This window comes from Triturus cristatus, chromosome 10 (genome assembly GCF_964204655.1).
Source record: "Triturus cristatus chromosome 10, aTriCri1.1, whole genome shotgun sequence".
In the NCBI taxonomy this organism is placed as follows: domain Eukaryota; kingdom Metazoa; phylum Chordata; class Amphibia; order Caudata; family Salamandridae; genus Triturus; species Triturus cristatus.
Genome location: NC_140593.1, coordinates 157,373,924 through 157,394,885, shown reverse-complemented (window position 1 = coordinate 157,394,885; position 20,962 = coordinate 157,373,924). Strand labels below are relative to the sequence as shown.

General features: G+C 42.7%; 1 protein-coding gene across 4 annotated transcripts in view; it reads right to left on the bottom strand.

Annotated features, from left to right (window-relative positions):
• Positions 1-20,962, bottom strand: part of KLF8 (KLF transcription factor 8) — a 763,154-nt gene that overhangs the window by 126,246 nt on the left and 615,946 nt on the right. Inside the window, exon 4 of one of the 4 annotated variants that reach the window (XM_085630700.1) lies at positions 15,521-15,717. The exons of the other annotated variants lie outside the window; for them this stretch is intronic. The gene's annotated coding sequence lies outside the window, so the exon portion shown is untranslated. The remainder of the gene's footprint in view (positions 1-15,520; positions 15,718-20,962) is intronic. 4 annotated transcript variants of the gene reach the window in all.

The window sequence follows — 20,962 nt, the reverse complement described above, 5'->3', positions numbered from 1 at the left end:
AGAGTTGTTTTGCTACCAGCACTATGGCAATCATTTCCTGCATAAAGCTAATACATTTAGAAAAATGGTTAATTATACTCAATGGGGACATTATCCAGCCCCCATTGAGGGTAGTTCAAAATCTCTATTGAAAAAATTTACATATTTTACTGATTTTAGTCGATCCAATCCTGAAGCTTTTTTATTTCAAAACAACTGGTGAGTCCACTACGTCCTTTATGGATCAATTAGCTATAGGGGGCTATGAGCTGTGGAAAGATATAATTGATCCTAAATCTGTTTGGGGTTCAAAAAGCTGGCAAGTGCAAGGCACAGAAGCTTTACATCGTGCGTGCCTAATCCCTAACAACATGTTATTTTTGAATTCTAGTATTTCCCAAACTACTTGCTTTGGATTGGCTACTTCTAAAAAAATGAATGCCCCTACCATTCCTGATCTGGGTGTTTATCCTACATGGGACTATCACACAGATATGTCCCTTGATGAATTGCAGTCCCTAATTACTAATGATTCCTTCTATATTTCCAACTTGGATCCCCAAGGATGGTTATTATGGCAAAAAAGTTTGGATTCATGCCAACATCGTTTTCTGGGTCTGGCCCCAGGCTATACACAGGTTAAGATGGACCCTCGTTTTGAAACATCACATTCTGTTACTACCATTCAGTAGGCAAGTTATGTCAAAATTGGCTTAAACATTCCACCTTAGCGTCAGTTAAACTTTATTTATCCCAATTGACTGACGATGTTGATTTGAATGACTTTGTTAAAGGCCCTGTAGGAGGCAGGTCCAAAAGATGGGTATATGCTATTTACAACGAAGTTTGGAAATTATCTCAAATTGAAGCTGCTTCTAGATTGAGGACTATTGATCAAGCTAATTTGGAAAAAGTGCTTGCTGTCATTGATAATAGCATTAATACCCTTTCTTCCAGAATTTACACATTGGATAATATTGTTTCATCTGTTGTGGATATTGTACAGTATAACGTGTGTTTTATACCATGTTTAAAATCAATTGCGTTCTATAATGCACTTTGCATGAACTTTACAAACATTGAAGTCTGGGAAAGTTCCCTGGGACTACATGAATACCTCATCTCTGTTTTTACTGTTTAATCTGACTGATAAACAACAGTTTATGTCCATGAAGGATGCGACATATTCGCTTTTGCATATGGAAAAGTTGGCACCTTTACCATTTTCTGTGGCCGAATCTAACTCGGCTGTATGGCTCATTCATGGGTTAATAACACTGCCTTTTCCCTTGTTTAAGTTCAGTTCATGTATGAAACACCATGCCTTAGGCAGATGTGAACCATTAGGTAGCGCCTTTCTCCATGAAGTCTGGTCACTCCCATTCACATACAGGGGCCTGAGAGAGGGAAAAGAAGTTTATTTAGAAGGAGAGGAGTGCACTTCTATGCCTGATCACTCACTAGTATGCAAGAATATACAATTACACGGCGCGTGTAACATCCAAGCCCCGAATTTAGCTTGCATTTTAAAGGGAAATCCAGTGCCAGCGATTACACGCACTTTCACATAACTAGCTAACGGTAGTTATTTGCTTTTTAATAATGAAGCATGTTGTAGCAGGGATTCCGTACATTGTAACTGTTTCCCAGTGTGTAGTTTGCTGTAAAAATTTGCTTTTCCCGCCCCCGCATGGGGGACTCGATATATCCATCTGGCCTTCCATACCGACCTTGAAAGCAGAGTTCAACAAGATGAGCAGAATAAGGGCTCTAAAGAAGTCGCCCTTACTTCTTCTCATGAAACATTTGTCCTTCACGTAGCCAACACCCGCAACGAGGTGCATGCGCTTTTGAATACCGATCTCCCACTTCATTTTGGTGCTCTAATCCACACTATATTCAATGCTTGGTCAACAACTGGCTTGGCGCATTTTTTCAAAATTGTGGGCTCCGGCCTTGTTACCTCGTTCCAAACAGTATTTGGTGTGATACCGGCATTTTTTCATTTTATTTTTTCGAGCATCTTCAGCGGCTTACCATTCATTCTCGCCATGGCTGCCGGTGTGCTGCTGTTGATTTGTTTGCTCCGTAATGGCTGCACAATCTGTGTCACAAGACAGCCTACACCGACTGCTCCAGTTTCGCAACCGGATGCTTGAATACTATGGAACGCTACCTCTGGCCACCTTAAGTGTAGCCTATAGATTGTCCTGCCGGTTCTCATACTTTACTTGCGTGCAACCTGTTTTCCACTGACTGGATTGTTCCTTTGAGTGGCCTTTGGATTTGTGCCTCTTCAATACGGTGTCTCCTGCCCTGGATTATGATCGACTGATGTGTCCCTTAGTGGCTCATGAGTTGGACTGTTCTGGTATTGGGATTATGGCCTGCGCGGCTGCGCATTAAATTCTAGGGAATTGGAATATATGTGCAGCGGCACATGACTTCCTGGCATGAAGTTACCTCGAAGAACACGCAAGTTGTCCTCTGATGGTGCTAGAGGCTCCGGCTATCGAAGTGCATGTATGTTCATTTCCTTTATTAAATTGGATGGCTGAATCCTTTACTGACGATAATAATGACTTCCTCTTGTAAGCTGTTGCAACATACTGTGTCTACACGCTGATGGATTGAATTGGCTCATGTCCATCTTCGTAGCCTATGATTTTTTTACCTCACAACTTCAAACTTATCACTTTCAAATATCCGGTTTTGGCAAACTATGAACTTGGTTCTGTCTCACTCGAACTTGAACTCTGCGTTCCTAAATTGCTTCCTGTAGGTTCGTGGTCCGATCAGGGGAGGGTGTAGTGAAGACAGAGTTCTGCTTGCATACATTGCTATGTTATCATAAGCGTATTAGAAGTTTAAACGCCATTTTGCCCCTTGGCCGCTTTTGCACACAACACTACATGCATCTGTTATTGTAAGTTAGACTGCTTGCTTTTCTTTACATGAGAACAGTCTGTTTTTCACATCTCTAGACTTACACCGCGATCTTAGTCTGTACACTGTGTGCAGGAGTCTTCAAGGTCAAATAACAATGTATGCTGTTGCTTCAGGTTGATCGGCCCACGCTCTAGACACAACACACTTACAGCTGCAAATATCTGAAACTCGGGTGCCTTTAATATTGAATTGCATGCATAATGCTGGCACTTGTAGAACACCTTTCCATCTACAGAGAGCGTTGCTGATCCTGTGATGTAATTCACCCAGCTGATCTTGGAGGTATGGGGTTCCCCATTCAAACCTAGAGACCTTCTATTATTATAAACCTGGCTTCTAGCCAGGGGAGGGTGGTACACAAGGCGCTATAAGACCTGTTTCCACTATCATTATAACATGATTTCTTCCTTTGTGTTTTATGGAATTGTATCAATGCTGATTGTTTTATTTCTAATCATTCACCTGCTTATGTTAGCCAAAATACTGCATCTTAGAACACGTAGTTAAAAATAAACATTTTAAACTTTTCTGTGTCTCTGATTACTACCCCTATGTTCTGGGTACTGAGGTGAGTTTTGTGGTACACCACAAATCACTGAGGTCCTGGTTTCCTGTGCATAGTTCTGTGCATGAGCAGAATCCCCGCAACAGGCTGGGATAAAGATTCTCCCCCGCATGAGATACCATTACGGTCTATGCCACAACCACAACCCCAATATCCCCTCCGGCGGGAGGCAAAAGTTCCCGTTTCTGCAATTCTGGAGCAACTAGAATATCAAGGAGTAATTGCGTCATGTGTGTCACCGGTGAATAACCCTCTTTTTACAGTAGCAAAACCCGATGGGTCGTACCACTTAGTTTTAGATTACCGACATTTGAACTCACATTGTCGGACCTTTACGTTGCAGAATACCCATAGTTCTGCGTTAGTCGACAGTCTTGTTCGTAAAAAATATAAAACTACACTAGGCATTTCCAACAGCTTTTTCACACACAATCTATCCCCTGAAAGCAGTCATTAAGCATTTGGCCATGAGCTACAAAAATAGCCCGGTGTAATTGCCACCCGTGTTGTCTCTTTGTTAGACTGCATTGACGGAGATGCATACTCGTACGTTGATGATATCTACCTAAATGACAACGAGTTATGGGCGCATCTTCGTCGCGTGGATCGCATCATAGTATTGTTTGCGGACTACGGTTATAAATGTAACTTTGCAAAATCACACATTGCAGAGTACACAGTGTTGTTTTTGGGCTACAAGCTCAACAATGAAGAAAGAGGCTTAGCGCCTCACTTCTTGGAAAAATCTGCATGTTTGCGCCCTCCGACTACAATGAAAAAACTACAATCTTTGCTGGGTTTTTTACATTTCAGTCGAACTTACATTTCCGATTATGCCCAGTGTATCATGCCTTTGTATGCTTTGATACAACCTACTTTTTCAAAAGCCTGCTGGCTTCCGGAACATTCTACTATACTGCAATCTTTGCAGTCTAATCTTCTGGAATCTAAATTGTTGTTGACTCGTGATAACCATACAAACCTGGTGATACGAATTGTCCCAGGCAATATCGGTTTCACTTACTTAACGTTTAATGAAGGTGACACAGTACCAATTGCTTACAAATCACATTTGTACACTTCAGCAGAACTGTGTTTTTCATCTTTTGAAAAAATATTAACTGTTGTCCAGATAGCGATGTGAAAATGTAAAATCTGAATCCTCTCGTTTTTTAATTAAGCTGTGCTTCATCCATTTTCACCCCAGCCCTATTATGAGCCTGGCTCGATCCTTGACACCACACCTGCATAAACATTAGGTAACGAATCTAAATTGAGACATTGTAGGCTGCGTAAACATGCAAAGTCAGCACAAAAGAACAGCTAGCAATCTGCTCAAGGGTTTTCAGGCAATGGTTAATCCACAAGTAAAGTCTACTCAGATAACATATCTTGAAGTTCAGTCTTAGGACGTAGAAATTGCACAAAACACCGAGGCTGTCGATTCTTGCCTTAACTCATTTGCAGAGCTCTATTTACCTCTGGGTGTTCCTTGTCTGTGATCTTTGCTATAAAAGCCCATGTAACCATCATGCAGTGTGCTCTCTCCTTGGGTATCTAGATGGTACTTGCCAAATGGAGACCCATTCATGAATGATTAAATAAATAACCTATGGTTTGACTTCGCTCCAGTGTAGTTTCCTCCTTACTTGATAAGAACCCGTGGCGGAATGGTGTGGCCCTGCACCAGCAGATTATTAATAATTTGCTCCACAGCGATCCTAAAGGAACGCGCACTGGTGCAGGGGAAACTGATTTTCGTTGTAACACCATGTCCCGCTCTTGAAGTGGTCACAAAGGCGAGTGTACCAAACTCAAAGGCTTTGCATCCCCGTTGGATACAATGGGCCACATCGTTGACCTCTCCGGATGTCACATTTATTTTTGACTCGCCATTGCGTACACGGGAGTTCTTGCAGTATGAAATTGTTCATCCTCCTCCTTTGTCAATGCGCCCCCTTGAGCAGTACCAATGTATCATTTACACCGACGGTACAGCGCAACCGTCGACCGGGTCGAAGCATTCTTACTCGGCGGCCTGTGCTATAGTGGCAGGTACCATAGTAAACGGAGAGTTCAACTCCAGTGTTGTGCATACGCAGGCACTAGGAGACTGTCCAGCCCAATTAGTGGAGCTGCGTGCTTTGGTACTAGCACTGGAGTTTGCAGATCCAAATGTGACTACTTTAATTGTAAGCGATTCTTACTACTGTGTTCAGTCATTCAATGACAACTTATTCTTTTGTTCTCAAAATGACTACCGTGATTCTAAAGGCAGCGCAATTATACATAAAATGCTTTGGGTTCGAGGCGCAGACCTTAAAGGACGTCTGCCTCTCACACATGTAATTCATACTCTTGGGCACCAGCACGTAGGAGTTTACACAATTGGCAACAGTTTGGCAGATGAAGCTGCCAAATCAGCAGTAGCCACGTGTTCAGTTGCAGCAGTTACAAGATCCATGAATAAGATTGATAATGACATTTTAGCAGCAATAGCTGCAACTGCGAAGGGAGATGATTACCCGCAGGGTTTCCTTCCAAATACTCTTATCATTTAAGTCCCGATAATGTTCCTTATGTGTGAATTAACGACATTGGTGACAGGTTGATACCCAACGCGGACCGCAGACCTTCACTGATAACAGCCGCACACGAAGGCATGGCTTTGGCGCATGCGGGTGTCTGCTACTGTTTCTATCTTGCAGCAGCGTTACTGGTGGCGCGGCTTATATAAACAAACCCGTACTTTCTTGTGACATTTGTCAGCAGATTAAACCATCTACGGCAACGCGCCCACCACAAACACAGCTATGCATTTCTAATAAACCTTTCGGTTGTGTTTATTTAGATCACTGCGGTCCTTTATCTTCAGATACTGCCTATAAGTTCATCTTAGTTGCAGTTGATTCGTGCACACGCTTTCTATGGGTTTGGCCACAACGCAGTGCTGACGCCCGAACTGTTATCAGGGATTTGCATGTCTTTGTGGGAATTTTTGCATGTGGCACCTTCCATTCAGACCAGGGTCCGGCATTCGCCTCTAAGACATACAAGGATACCATTAGGTCTTTGGGGGTGCAGGTCAAAATTTGTCTCCATACAGGCCTGAGGGCAATTCAGTTGTGGAGCGAATGAACCGTGACTTAAAGCAATCCTTGACAGCCAGGGTCCTAGGGACTGGCAGGAACTGGTACGCCCATTTGTATAGCGTACAACGTGCACTAAATAATCTCCCTAGAAGATCTCTGGGTGGGCGGACCCGATACGAAATGATCTTCGGCATGAAAATGTTTGTGCCAGAGCTTGATGATCTAGACATGGCGGGATCTGCCGCATCCTTTGATATAGATAATCATTCTGCTGTATTACAGAAACTACAAGAGACCCTTGACAGTCTTGCGAAGGGACATTTACCCTCTCCCACTGATGCTCCGCTGCAGATTCTGGTAGTCGGCTGGCTACCCAAAATCGTCGACCTGGTCCGAGAGAAAGTGGAGAACAAGAAAGAGTTTGACCCCTCTTATCGTGCACCGGTCCCAATGCTTGGAGTGAAGGGTACTCGTACAGTCATTTTACCACCACTTCCTGGTCGAAAAGACAACAGATACATCTCAGTGAACAATGTCAAGCTACAACATCTGGCTGATCCTGAATAGCATCACACCAGCAGTGTCCACCAATGCAGTATCGAGAGATCCAGGCTTACCCGCTTTCAACAACATGCAGGCTGACACTGCCATTGAGATGGACTCTGTTAATAATCCTTTGCTAATCCCGCCTGCTTCCACTCATAATGAAGAAACTGAATATGCTTATCCAACTGCCGAGCCATTGCCTGGGGTGAGACCGGAGGCCATTAATGAATGACGTTTTTCCTTGGACTCGCATTCCACGTCATCATTGGCCCCTTCCAAATTTTCTATTTTTGTAGCCTGGTTTAAACGAACTTATTTGGTTCCGCCTTGGACATACATCTGGTTGGTGCTCATCGCCATTTTTTTGTTCATGTCCATTGGTTTTGTGACTTTTTTTTCCTTCTAATCAATGGTCACTACCTTCCTGAATGCTTTGCTGTTAAACTGGTTGATGGAACCTTAGCTCCGCACTCTTCTTCTCACATTATGAAAAGAGACCAGACTTTTGTCAACATCACCGCCTGGCCAGTTACAGACGGCATAGTTTGGGATGCAGTAGATTTTCAAATCCATGGCCCTTCAGAGATAATTAATGCACCAAATGTACTTCGTGTTTCAATGGGTGATGTAGTGAAACGTAACATACGGTCTGATGATTGGGACGTACAAGCCTTACAATCTTTGTTCTCTGGTTTAAAATACTATGCTGCATTTGATGCTGAAGATTTGTATTTGAATACTGTGAATAATGCAGATTTATTTTGCTATCAGCATTATGGTAATCATTATCTGCATAAAGCTAACACATTTAGAAATGTTTTTAATTACACACAGTAGGAACATTGCCCGGATCCATTGGAAGGCAACTCTAAAACATTTTTTAAAACATTCACATATGAGTCATTCTATATTAAATTAAATGCTTCATCTAATTCCAAGGTAATTCTCACCCACACTAAATTATTATATTCCAAATACTTTATTGATAATTTGTCGTGGGTGGCTATGATCTGTGGAAGTCCACAATAGATCTTACATCTGTTTGGGGTTCTAGATCCTGGCAGGTGAGAGGCACAGAGGCGTTACACCGCGCATGCCTAATCCTGACACAAATTTTGTTTTTAAATTAATCCATTTATCAAACTACTTGTTTTGGATTGGCTACTTCGAAGCAAATGAATGCCCCTGCTATTGCTGCTCTAGCTGAATATCTGAACTGGAGCAGTTATACTAATTATTCCATTGCTGAATTACAACCAATATTTAACAATGACACCTTTAATTTTTCTAGTCTGGACCCCCTAGGTTAGTTGGTTTGGCAGACTAGTTCGGATGCTTGCCAACTTTGTTTCCATGACATGGCTCCTAGTTACACACAGGATAGGCCTGATCCTCGTTTTTCTAGCTCCCATTCAGTTACTACCTATTCTGTTGGGAAGTTATGTAAAAACTGGTTACAACACTCGACACTAACTTCAGTAAAACAACATTTGTTGTTATTATTGGGTGACATTGATTTGACAGATTTTATAAAAGGCCCTGCTGGTCCAAGATCAAAAAGATTTATTTATGCAGCTTACAATGAAATCTGGAAGCTATCCCAAATTGAAGCAGCTTCACGTTTAAGGGCAATAGACCAGGCTAATCTTGAGAAAGTTCTTGCTGTTGTTGATAATAGTATTAACACACTTTGTTCCCGCATTTACACATTGGACAATATGGTTTCATCAGTTGTTGACATCTTACAAGATGATGTTTCTGTTGTGTATCATGGTCAAAATCAATTGCGTTTAGTTATGCAATTTGTGTGGACTTTACAGACTCTAAAGATGGGGAAAGTTCCTTGGGATTATTTGAACGCTTAATCTTTATTTTTGCCTCTTTTTTTTAATTGATATATGTTGACAACATTGCTGATAACATACTACATTTGTTAATCTCCTGGTATACATTGTACAAGGTAGCTCAGCGGATGAAACAGGGTGCAGGTGCGCTTCGCCCTCCAACTTCCCAGACACATGCTTCTTAATTGCTGATCCTAAGTTGTTCCTATGTATGTTTGCCTTTTAACTTGACAAACAAACAGCAGTTTATGTCCATGAAGGATGCTACATGTTCTCTTTTAGATATTGAAAAGTTAGATCCATTACAATTCTCTGTGGCCGAAACAGACTCAGCTGTCTGGCTCATCCATGGGGTTATAACACTCCCATTTTCCTTGTTTAAATTTACCTCATGCATGAAACATTATCGACTAGGCAGCTTCGAACCCTTAGGCAGTGCATTTCTACACGAAGTTTGGTCGTTACCACTCAAATACAGATGCCTACGGGATGACAAGGAGGTATACCTAACTGGGGAATCATGTGATACGACAATAGGTCACTTTCTTGTTTGCAAATATATACAATTGCATGGCGCCTGTAACCTTACGGCCCCAAATCTGACATGTGTTTTGAAAGGTATTCCAGTGCAGCTATTACACCAACCTTTACTCTGCTTGCAAACGGTCGTTATTTGCTTTTAAATAATGAGGAATGCTGCGGCATGCTGGCCGGTATCCCTTACATTGTGACGGTTTTACAGCAGGTGGTTTGTTGTAAAAATGTGTTTTTAACACCCCCACAAGGGAGGCTCCGTAACTCGATTTGGCCTTCCATTCCGACCTTGAAGGCAGACTTCAACAAGTTGAGCAGAATAAGAGCATTATTATCCCAAAAAGAAGTTTCGCTCACATCTGCCAGTGAGACATTCATCCTTCACGTGGCTAACACCCGTACAGAAGTACAAGCCCTTCTTAATACTGACCTTCCACTACATTTCGGTGCATTGATTCACACTATCTTCAATGCTTCTAACACTGCAGACTTGGCAAATTTTTTTAAGTTGTGTGCTCTGGCCTTGTGACCTCTTTCCGAACTATATTTGGTGTGATACCGGCATTTATTCATTCTATTTTTTCCAGCGTCTTCGGGGGCTTGCCACTATTACTTGCCTTAGCCGCTGGAATTCTGCTGGTGATTTGCGTACTGCGAAATGGATGCTCTTCCTGTGGCCCTGCACAGCCAAGACCGGCTACAGATGCTCCGTAACCGTATGCTTGAATGCTACGGTACTCTGCCCCTGGCCACACTCAGCGTGGGTTATGGATTATCTTTTCGCTTTGCTTACTACACTTGTGTGCAACCTGTCTTCAACTGTTTGGATTGCTCCTTTCAATGTGCATTGGATCTTTGCCTCTTCAATACGGCATTTCCCCCAACGGATTTTGAACTGCTAATGAGTCCCTTAGTGGCCCATGAGCAAGAATGTTCCGGTGCTGGTATTATGGCCTGCGCGTCTGCGCTGGGAGTTTTGGCAGAATGGGATATCTGTGCAGCGGCACAGGATTTCCTACAACAGAGTTACATCGAGTATCACGCAAGTTGTCCTTTAATGGTGCTGGAAGCGCCCATTGTTGAAGAACATATATGTTCATTCACTTTGCTTAATTGCATGGCATCTCTTTTTTCTGACGATAACAATGACTTCCTCTTGGAGGCTATTGCAACCTACTGTTCATACACTCTGTTGGATTAACTCGGCTAACACTCGTCCGTGCTGGATTTATTTCTTTTGTTTTTGTGTGCCTTTTTTAGACACAAGACTTTTTTTTTCTCCTTTCTTTTTCTTTCCCCGCTCTCCACTTTCAAGCCCTCTTTTCATCGCCAATTCAGAGGTTGCATTGATATGAATGCTCTTGATTCTTGCTCAGACTTCATGAAAGCTGTGTTCTCGTCATACCACTGTCCACTGGACTGACCATGGGGAGGGCGTAGTGATGATATGGGTTCACCGGCGGACATTACTAAGTTAGCATAAGCTAATATACACTTGGCCGCCATTTTGCTGCTTTTTGCTCACGTTACTACATGGCACGTTTCTCGTAAACACTTTGCTTGCTCGCTTTCACATATCTAGCTGTACACTGTTCTCCTAGTCTGCACAGCGTGTTCAAGGTCGAAAAACAATGAGCTGCGTTAAATTGCTTTGGTCAGCCTCACATCCATAACCATAACATAGAACACAGCTGCAACACTGAAAATCTAGTGCTTTTAATATTGCCTTGCATGCATGTTAGGACACTTGGAGAAACGCTTTCCAGGATAGAAGAGCTGTGCTTGTCCGGAGATGTAGATTCCTGTATCTGAACTCGGTGGTATGGGGTCCCCCTGACAAAACCTGGAGGTATTCTATAATTATAATAAACTAGCTTCTAGCACGGGGAGGGTGGCAAGGCGCTATAGTCCTGTTTCCACTATCATTATAATATGATTTCCCCTTTTGTTCTATATGGAATTGTAACGATGCCAATTTGTTTCATCTTATGCATTTTGCTGCTAGTATTGGCTCGTATACTGCATTTTAGAGCACGTTAGTTAAAATAAACATTTTCTAAACTATACTTTGGCTCTACTTACTCATGTTGTGGGTAAGTACGAGAGTTTGAACGAAAGAGTGTTCTTGTTCCCACTCATCCTTAGAGGGACGGAGTAACATTTTCTAGGATGTCTAATCATTGGTAGCTCTACTGTAGTACAAACAATGAATGAGACACTATAGCTAGTCGGATTGGGGTTCTGGGCACCGAGGTGGGTCTTTTGGTACACCACTACACACTGAGGTCCTGGTTTGCTGCGCATAGTTCTGTATATGTGCTGAATTCCTGCAACACTGCCTTTTCTAAACGAGGTTGTGGTGACATTACTACGGTGGAATGGTGGATTTGTTGAGAAATATCACATTGTAAGACATATTACCTGTTTTGCTTAGGTATTACTGACCACCGGTAATGCTCCTGAACAATGTGCAGTATAGCCACACGTCATGCCATGAGCCTATTTCATCATGGATGCTTTAATCAAGTTAGAATGGTATGATTAGTTGGGTAGCTTTTGTTTTGACAATATTTGGGACAGTGACTCCAAGGATCCCATTTTGTCCCAGGGAGTTGAAGTGTTAAACTAATATTATTGGGGTGAGAACTTGTAGATCTCCTTAGTCTAAAAAAGAAATGTACCCTTTCCAGAGAAAAGAAGAAGTGGCAGATGTATCTCACTCGGTCTCTAGTGGTTTATGCTCTGTTGGATAGTAAGTGTTAGGAGTCAGACAACCCTTCAGAGATTCTCTTAACAGAAGGAAATCATAATGCAGGGCTTCACCCTAGTGCCCCCAAATTAGTATGCACACACAATAAATGGTATTATATTTTTGTTTATTTTGCAGTAATTGTTTACGAATCGTATGTACTAGAATGATTATAAGTTTTATAAACAATTAAACCGTGAATATGCAAATCAGGGTGATATGTTAGGTAAACCCTGATCATATTTAATCACCCATCCATATTCCACATCTAAACATAGTTGTTGGGTCAGCAGTTAAAATGAAGTCATTCTGTGGCTCCCCTCAGCGGCCGGCCCATGTGTCGAACCGCACCCCAGCATCGCTACGTTATACAACGTAATCACTAATCCAGTCTTATGGAGTGAGGAGAGGTCATTTGTTCTCAGTCCTGCTTTGCTAAAAAAAAAAAAAACTGTCCAAACAAAGCCACCTGGCAGAAACATACAGAAGCAAATAATACTGCTTCCTTCTTCCTCCCAAAACCGATATCTACTAGGTCATCATCTTTGCAGCCATTAGTGCAATATGCTCACCAGAGCACAGTTTTTCTATTGGATCTTGGTAGTTTGAGTAGTATTAAAGTATGGAATTTCAAAACAGAAAACAGGACGTTCAAATATATACTGTTACAATTACAATTCAAATGTTTAGTCAGCTTTTCTAGTCTGTATGTCTATTACGCAAATTCCTCATCACTACAGCTAGGGTTGCCAATAATTTGCATTTGTGGAAATAGATGAAATTTTGGAAAAATTATGCAAAAGAGAGTAATGACACACAATGCAAATGTGGCATTTGGTGCGGTGTTTTAGTGTGAAATGCGGCCTTGCATTAATTTTCACAAAAAATAGCACAATAAAATACAAGTACTGCGAACAGCAGCTGCGAACAGCGTGGTCATTTGTGTTATTACCATTCAAACGTGCTAAATGTTTACAGTGAATGGTATATAAATACAATACGTGGTTTAAAAGCGTAAAGTCTGGTCTTTCTCTCAACTATCATAAAATAAAGTTACCGAAATCTCGCAAGATTATGCCAGCATAATGGGTATTTCGCCCCGGCCTAAAATGCAGTGAATATTTTCATGCAGTCAGGTCTGCCTTCCATGCAACATATTTTTATATGAAGGTAGTGGTGGCTTATCCGCATAGAGGGAGGAGCATCGCCCCACTGCTCTCGGAGCAGTGTAAAAGCAAAATTAAAATGACAATGATAGAAGTTATATCTGTTGTTATCATTTTATTTTAGTATCAGCCACGTTGGGTGGGGCTGGGCTCCCGTGATGTCCCTGAGAGGATTGGTTGCTGCACTCCAAAATGCGCATGAGTTTGGCCGGCCATCTTGTAATGCACAGCCTGGTGAGGAACATACCCAGGCTACCATTCCCCTTCTGAGCGCCGAACCATGGCACTCAGACCAATCACAACGCTACATTGCAGCGTTGTGCATGGCTTAGTGAAGGGAGCCTGTGTGCTTCCTGATTCCGGCCTATAATATCGGCCCCCAAAAGTGGCAGCGGTGCATAACAATAGCAGCCCCACACCCCGGGGGCCGGTTAAGCGGAATCGCCAGGTGGTTTCTGTTCCCAGTCTGGCCGTGGCGGTGAATATGATGACTACACTATCTAAATGTGCCAAATTACTTACACAAAACGAATAGACTGACCTTTATTCTGCTAGACTAGCAATTTGTACTTGTTATGCTGTCCTGTTTTTTGAGTGTATATATTTACCAACTGGCAGTAGCCACTGAGTAGTTATAGTTAGAATCCTGTTTCCATAGGAAAAGCAGTTTTTGTTTTCCTAATTACCTTGATGCTGGAACTGCAGTGGGTTGGGCAGTGTCTGGAGTCTTATCTCGGCACGCTCGAGTTTTCACAGGTCTTTAAAGACCATTTGCATATCTTTGTACACTGGTTACCGGGACTTATTTTTTTTTCTGGTTCCAATAACCTTACTCTGCCTATTCGTTTTCCGTAGTGTGAGAATGCATTTCATGAAAAGGAATATTGAATAGGGCTGCCAAAAGACAAATGCCAGCCATGTGTTCTTCAAAAAGACTGCAAAGACCTGTCTTGACAGTAAATAGGGTTATAAATAAAAAAGTATGTATTCATTTGTAATGTGACTTTTCTGTTTTTGTTCCCTTTAATTATCAGTCATGTATCATTCAAGCAGCCCTAGAACACAATAAAAAGTGCTTACTTTTTATATTTGCTGTTCGAAGTATGCACAGATAAGTGCTGAAAATACGCTTTTCGGTGACTGTTTATTATTGTACCGGCTGGAACATCAAAACAATGAGCTGGCAACCCCAATGATAAGACTAGAAGTTTGTTGCAGGATCAGCACATTATTTATTTCCTTCACCCTCGATTCCTGATTAATGCCATAAAAGCAATAGTTTAACTTAAATTTTAAACCGTAGGCCACTGTCAATAACATGCTGAGTTACTTCAAGTGTCTGGGAATGCACCCTGCATTCAGACAACTCACTCTTCATTCTCGCCCTTCACTTTCATGCTCACCCTGCACTCACAGCGATCACAATGCACTCACACTGATCATCATGCGCTCACGCCATTCCCCAGCTCACCCTGCACTGACAGTGATCCCTCAGCACTCACAATAAATTTGAGCTGTTCACCCTGTTCCTCACCCTACAGTTACACGAGCACACTACTCACCCTGCACTCATGTAACAATTCACTCACATGTCCCCCTCACTGCTCAATCTGCAGTCTCACTCAAACAAGCCCATCACAAGCCATGCATTAATTCGTCCCACTCTGCACATACATCCGCACCCAAATGTATATGGTCACCTCACTCACCCTGCGGTCACTCCTCTTACCCTACTCTCACACTGGTGCATCGCTCACCGTGCACTCACATGGGCACTCCTGCTATCCATACAGCGCAGAGGGTTAATGTGACTGCCTCAAAGAACGTGCACCATGCGGATCACAGAACTGAGTGTGAGTAAACGATGAGCAGCCCTATAAAAAATGAAATGTTTGTCAGAAAGGTGCTACAGAAAGATGAGGTGCATTGTTGGTGAGTGGTAGTACGGGAATTCACAGAGAAGGAGGAAATGGGGTAGGGGGCACCATAAAGGTAAGTACCAACCCCAGGTACTGCAGTATTTATTTACCTGGTGCAGGAAACATCTCAAATTCAAAGTTTTCTTCAGCTGTTGCCTGCTCCCTTCAGCATCTCACCTAGTTTGAAGGAGCAGCGCTGGGCCGCCTTCAGCCCTCCCGCGGCAGGGTGCTTCCATGTGGTACACAGCAGTCTTTCAGGAAGCCGCTCGCCACCTGGACGCGCAGTGTGTCGCTCAAAGGATCGCAACAGTTGTCCCTCTTCCAGGCAGATGGCAGTAGGTCTTTGCTGTCGTGTGCAAAATATGCATAATGTTCTAAGGAATATATAAGATTAAGCATGTGTTAAAAAAAAATGCGCCCAGCCACATGCTGTCCAGGCTTCGAAAAATGATCTCACTCTGAAAGTAAACCAAACACTAGCACTTCCAACGACTTCTAAAAAGGGTCTGGCTAGCGTTTCATGAGTGCCCACAACAATAAACATAGAGGACTTTCAAAAGATCTGGATAAATTCTAAATAGTCATAAACCAGTGCTTCATATATTCTGGTAGGCAACTGTATGTCCTGAAGTGGCTAGACGATGGCTTGCAGCACTATTAAAAACTCCTATTCAAATAAATAAATCTATGTTTGTAGACGAACGTTGTTGTATCAGAAGAGCTATGGGGCCAGATAGGGCACATACACCGAAACCTGTTTGCAAAGTTGGAGCATGGCCAGTGTGCTCGCCCCTTCACATTAGGATGGAGCTGGTGGAGGTGCAACCAAATAAATTCACTGACACCTCAGTAAAGGGATTGTGCGGTACAAGACAGAGTGGTGAAGGCCTAACCAAACAAAATGTCTCTGCGGGGTCTACTAAGACGTGCTCAAAGTCACTGCCCCAGGAGATTCATAGACAACCTAAGTAAACGATCTGTGAAGTCCACCAAGCAGCGCTCACGGCATGCTTCAAAGGAAATCCCACAGTTACCTCCTTAGAGAGAACCCAGAATTGCAAAAGGTGCACCCCAGAGCTATCCAGGCACCTCTGTGTAGAGTCTCCAGAATCCCTCCAGAAGCAGCCGCAGCAGGAAAGAGCTGTGGGGCCAGCTGGGGGGGGGGGGGGGGGGGGGGGATGGGGATTTAGAGAGGATCACGAGGGAAAATTAAGTAAATAATACATTTTCCCTCGTGGTTGTCTCTTAAATTCCCCCCAGCCAGCCTCACCGCTCTTACCTGCAGCGGCAGTCCAGAATAAAAATCTGGAGACAGTTTAGGAAGGGTCAGTGGGGTCCACAGAGAAGTGCTGAGAACAGATACCTTCATGAAGATGCAATAAGGTCCAGCCCGAACTGCAGGTGCATCGCAGACACTTCTGTAGAGTCAACTGGATTCACACAGAAGCCCTAAAGCAAAACCCAAGGAAAATCCATAGACAGCTTAGGTACAAGGTCCATGGGACCCACCCATGAAGTGCTGAAGGCTGACACCTCCGTGGTGACGTCCACCAAGAAGCACTGTAGGGTCATCCCAGGCCCTTGCAGACACCTCTTTACAGAGCCTTTGGGTCCATACAGAAGTTCTAAAGAGCAACCCGAGGTAAACCGGGACACAGGTTTAGTACAGGGTCCACAGGATCCACCCAGAAGCGCTACAGGTGCACCCTGTCCTGGAGGAAAGCTGTCACGATGCACTGAATAAGATGGGTTGTTCCAATAAGCTTTATTGGTGACACAACCTGTTGTCAGTCCTTTACGAAATGTCAGGAGCAACTGCCCACCTTGGAATTCCCATTGCCTTACAATCTATCAAGGAATCTCCAACGTGGAACACATGCAAATGCAGTTGAACATATGGTAACGCATCCGCATCATAACACGCCCCAAGACATTTCATACACTTACCAAGTCGTTGGGTCCACCCCGAAGTAAAAAAATGCAACCCAAGGGAAATCCATACACTGCTTTTCATACAGATCTATTTGTTAGACATTACTAGAGATGCGCGCGCATTAAGGTATTTGATATGGACATCTGTGAGAGGACAACATATCTGAATCATGAACATGCGATTCCCTCTGCAGGGGACCCTGGTCAATATATCATTTTGCCTCTGGTAAAAACAAAAAAATGTTTTAAGTGCTTACGAAGCAAAAATATAATATAAAATAATACATTTTTTCAAATATCAACTGCAGCCCATAAACGCTGTATTGGAATACGGTGCACGTGCGTGTTCAGAAAAAACCAAACAATTGATTACCAGTCAGCACAAAGTCACATATATTACCGCACTGTCTGCAGCTATGAGATCAAAGTGCATATAAGTGCATTTCACTCTCTCTAAATAAGTAGAATCACGAGTTCTAAAATCCCGTACAACAATATGGTGAAAAAACATAGCAAAACATTTCACACATTTGGAGTTCGTTTCACGTTTTCGATTCGACTAACTTGAATGAGCTCCGGAGAGCTCCATCGCACTGTCACAAAAAAGAAAACTGCAAGTTCCTCACCAGAAGACACTTTAAATGCACAAGATGTGCTATGTGCAAGCAAGCATAAGAAAGTACAATGCCGCTCTGTACAAAAATGCTGGCATGCATTTGTCTGATGTTTGTTTTCAAAGTAGAGAAGAAAAAAAGAAAAACATTGTTAAATAAATCCTTTCCTTAATGATTTATATGTCTCAGAGAAGGCGGTCCTTGGAAAAACATGGTGGTCAAGGGTCAAAAGGCTAAGAAGGTTACCTCTGATGACCCTTAAGTGACATCCATGCCAAAGGGCATCTCATTCCAGAAAAAGACAAGCATTGGCATAGCAAATCGGTCTGTTTCAATTGGAGTGCTGACTGAAATATGTTATTTTTAAAAGCTTGCTGTAGTGCACAAATTGATTGCTTTCTATGCACAATTCATAACGAGTTTAATGTGCCATAATTCAGTGCACTTTTGTGATTTAAATAGTCCCTCACGCATTGTGATTCGAGCACTCCATAAGCGGCGGAATGATGTGCCAAAACAGCAAATCGCAAGAGGGGAGAGAAAAATATACCACTGGTTAGAGCTAAAGCTTACTCTATTTATTATTAAAACAATCTGTAACATTCTAGCAAGTTTTAGCCATGCTATTCGGTCTGGCTTGCGTTTTCAGTTGTAAGCCTGACCTACCAGCTTTGGCGAAGACTTGGGGCATGCTGAATTTATATTTCAACAGCAGTATGGTGGCAGGAGCTGGGTTAGCTGCAAGATGCACTGAATCTTATCAATAGCCCAGCGGCTGAATGTGGTTACTAAGTGCTCCAAAAAATCTTTCTGCGTTGACTACTGGGACTACTTTTTTTTAGATGTAAAATAGTCCACCATGCAGTCCAATGAAAGCACTTCCTAGAAGGTGTAGGGATAGGCCCAAACAGCCAATAGCACAATGGTGAGCTTAAAAAACTCCTCTGGACTGGTCCAAGATGGGATTGACAATGTCATGAGCCAATGGCTAAAGGGGCCGCTCCCACGGAAGCTAGCTGTTGAAGGGTGCAGACCTAAAGCCCTCTTTGAGATTGGATTCACTAGACCTAATAATGAATGGTAAAAAAATGACAAGTTAAAGCTGCACGCAACCATACTGAAAAGAAGAGGCTGCAAAGGGGCAGCTCCAATATCTAGTAGATGCTTAAGTTGGGGATGAGTAGGTCACTCAAACTTGTTGTTGTTCTTTATATGCTATGGTATTTGCAGTCCATCACTTAAATAGAACCACCTAACTGCAAGTACCATAATGTATAAGAAAAATATTGGCAAAGCCAGTAGGTCTCGCCTATGCAAGAGGTATTGTCTTTGCCAATGTAGTTTAGCCATGTTGTACACCACTGTGGTTGACATGGAGTACAGCGAAGTAGAGTGTTGTGGAGTGTCGTAGATTGGAGTAAAGTGCGGTAGAGTGGAGCACTGTGGTGTTGATTGGAGCGCTGTGGTGTGTAGTGAGTCGAGTGGGATAGAGTGGTGTGGAGTGTCGTGGTATAGGGTGTCGTGGTGTAGGGTGTCATGGTGTGACCTAGAGTGTTGTAGAGAGGCTTGTACTGTTGTAGAGTGCCCTAGAGTGAAGTTGAGTGGCCTTCAGTGAAGTTGAGTGGGGTGGCGTGGTGTAGAGGGGAGTAGAGTAGTGTAGAGTTGTGCAGAGTGGAGTATGCATCATATGGTAACATCCTGCCCATACAGACAACATATGTTCAATTGGAATTACCATTACATTTGCACAAACACACAATTTTACTGATATAAGAGCACAAACAATAATGAAGGCAAACGGCATCACCTAGTGTTTTTATTTGTTTTGAATGTATTAAAATATTTGTTTTGCCACACTTCAGAATTACAAAAAATGTGCTTTCTTTGTGCTTTACTAATTCTGACATATTCTGAAATATTTGCATAGTTCATTTACAGACATTTAAATTTTGTTGAGTGCTAGAAAAAATACCTTTGTACAGCCTTTCTTCAGCACACCCCAGCACCCAGAACGATCGTCACATAAATCCTCTCACTTTGAAGTCAGAGAAAGAAAAGTAAACACCAAGCTCCCACAGAAGACAAAGCCTGCCATTTGACCTCTGTCATTGAATGCACAGCAAATGTAACAAGATAAGAAAAAATTTTAAAGTCCTGCTTACAGAAAGCAAGCACTCGTGGAAGAGTACAAGGAGCGATGGTAAACTCCAGCTGAACAGCCTAAAAAAATAAACCCAGGAGATAAAAAGCAAGCAAATTTGAGTTACAAACCACAAAGCCAATAGTAAGCAATGGAAGGAATGCATTCCCAGAGAAGCTTACAGAATGTCCACAAGATGTCTTTGCATACCAGACAGCTGTGCTGTCTTTTAGGCTTCCAGCTAAAAACAGGAGGATGTTAATGTGATATTAAGTGGTAAACTTAGAAGTTCTTGCAGCTCCAAGAGACTGGTAACCAGCCCAAACACAGACGCTGAAAAGGATGCGGACATCAAGCTCTGGCTCAGCTCGAGGTCCTCTTGAACCCTCAAGCCCAAACCGAGCCGAGCCACCCCTCTCTAACCGAATGTGCCGAGAATTAGAGTATAAACATTAGAACTTTTACGTAAAAAAGGACAGGGAAATTGACATCCATGTAATGGCTGAATGGCACAATGTGAATCAGAAAACATGGATTTTTCCCGGCTTCCCCGCCTGACCAAGCGGTGTGATCCTAGGCAAACATGTGATTTCTCTGAGCTTCCTTTTTTTTCCTTATTGCATTTGAGAGCACTTTGAAATATGTCCAGTGTGTGTTTTATACAAGCAGGTCTTGTGTTTCATTTAAATAAACTTTAATGTTGTTCCATGTAAGAATCTAGGCTAAACACGGGGTTCAACGTGACTAATGGCCTGAAAAGTTGTTGGCTAGCCCAACTTTCTATGCCTCCCTCCCCTTCATCGGCCATGGCTTTTTAGCCAAGAATGCGTTGCATTCTGGGAGTTGTTCTCTCCAACACTATGCAACGGCTAAAGAATGAAATGCAAAACGCTGTTGGTTACATAAATCAGGTCTGGCGAAAGATGTGACGTC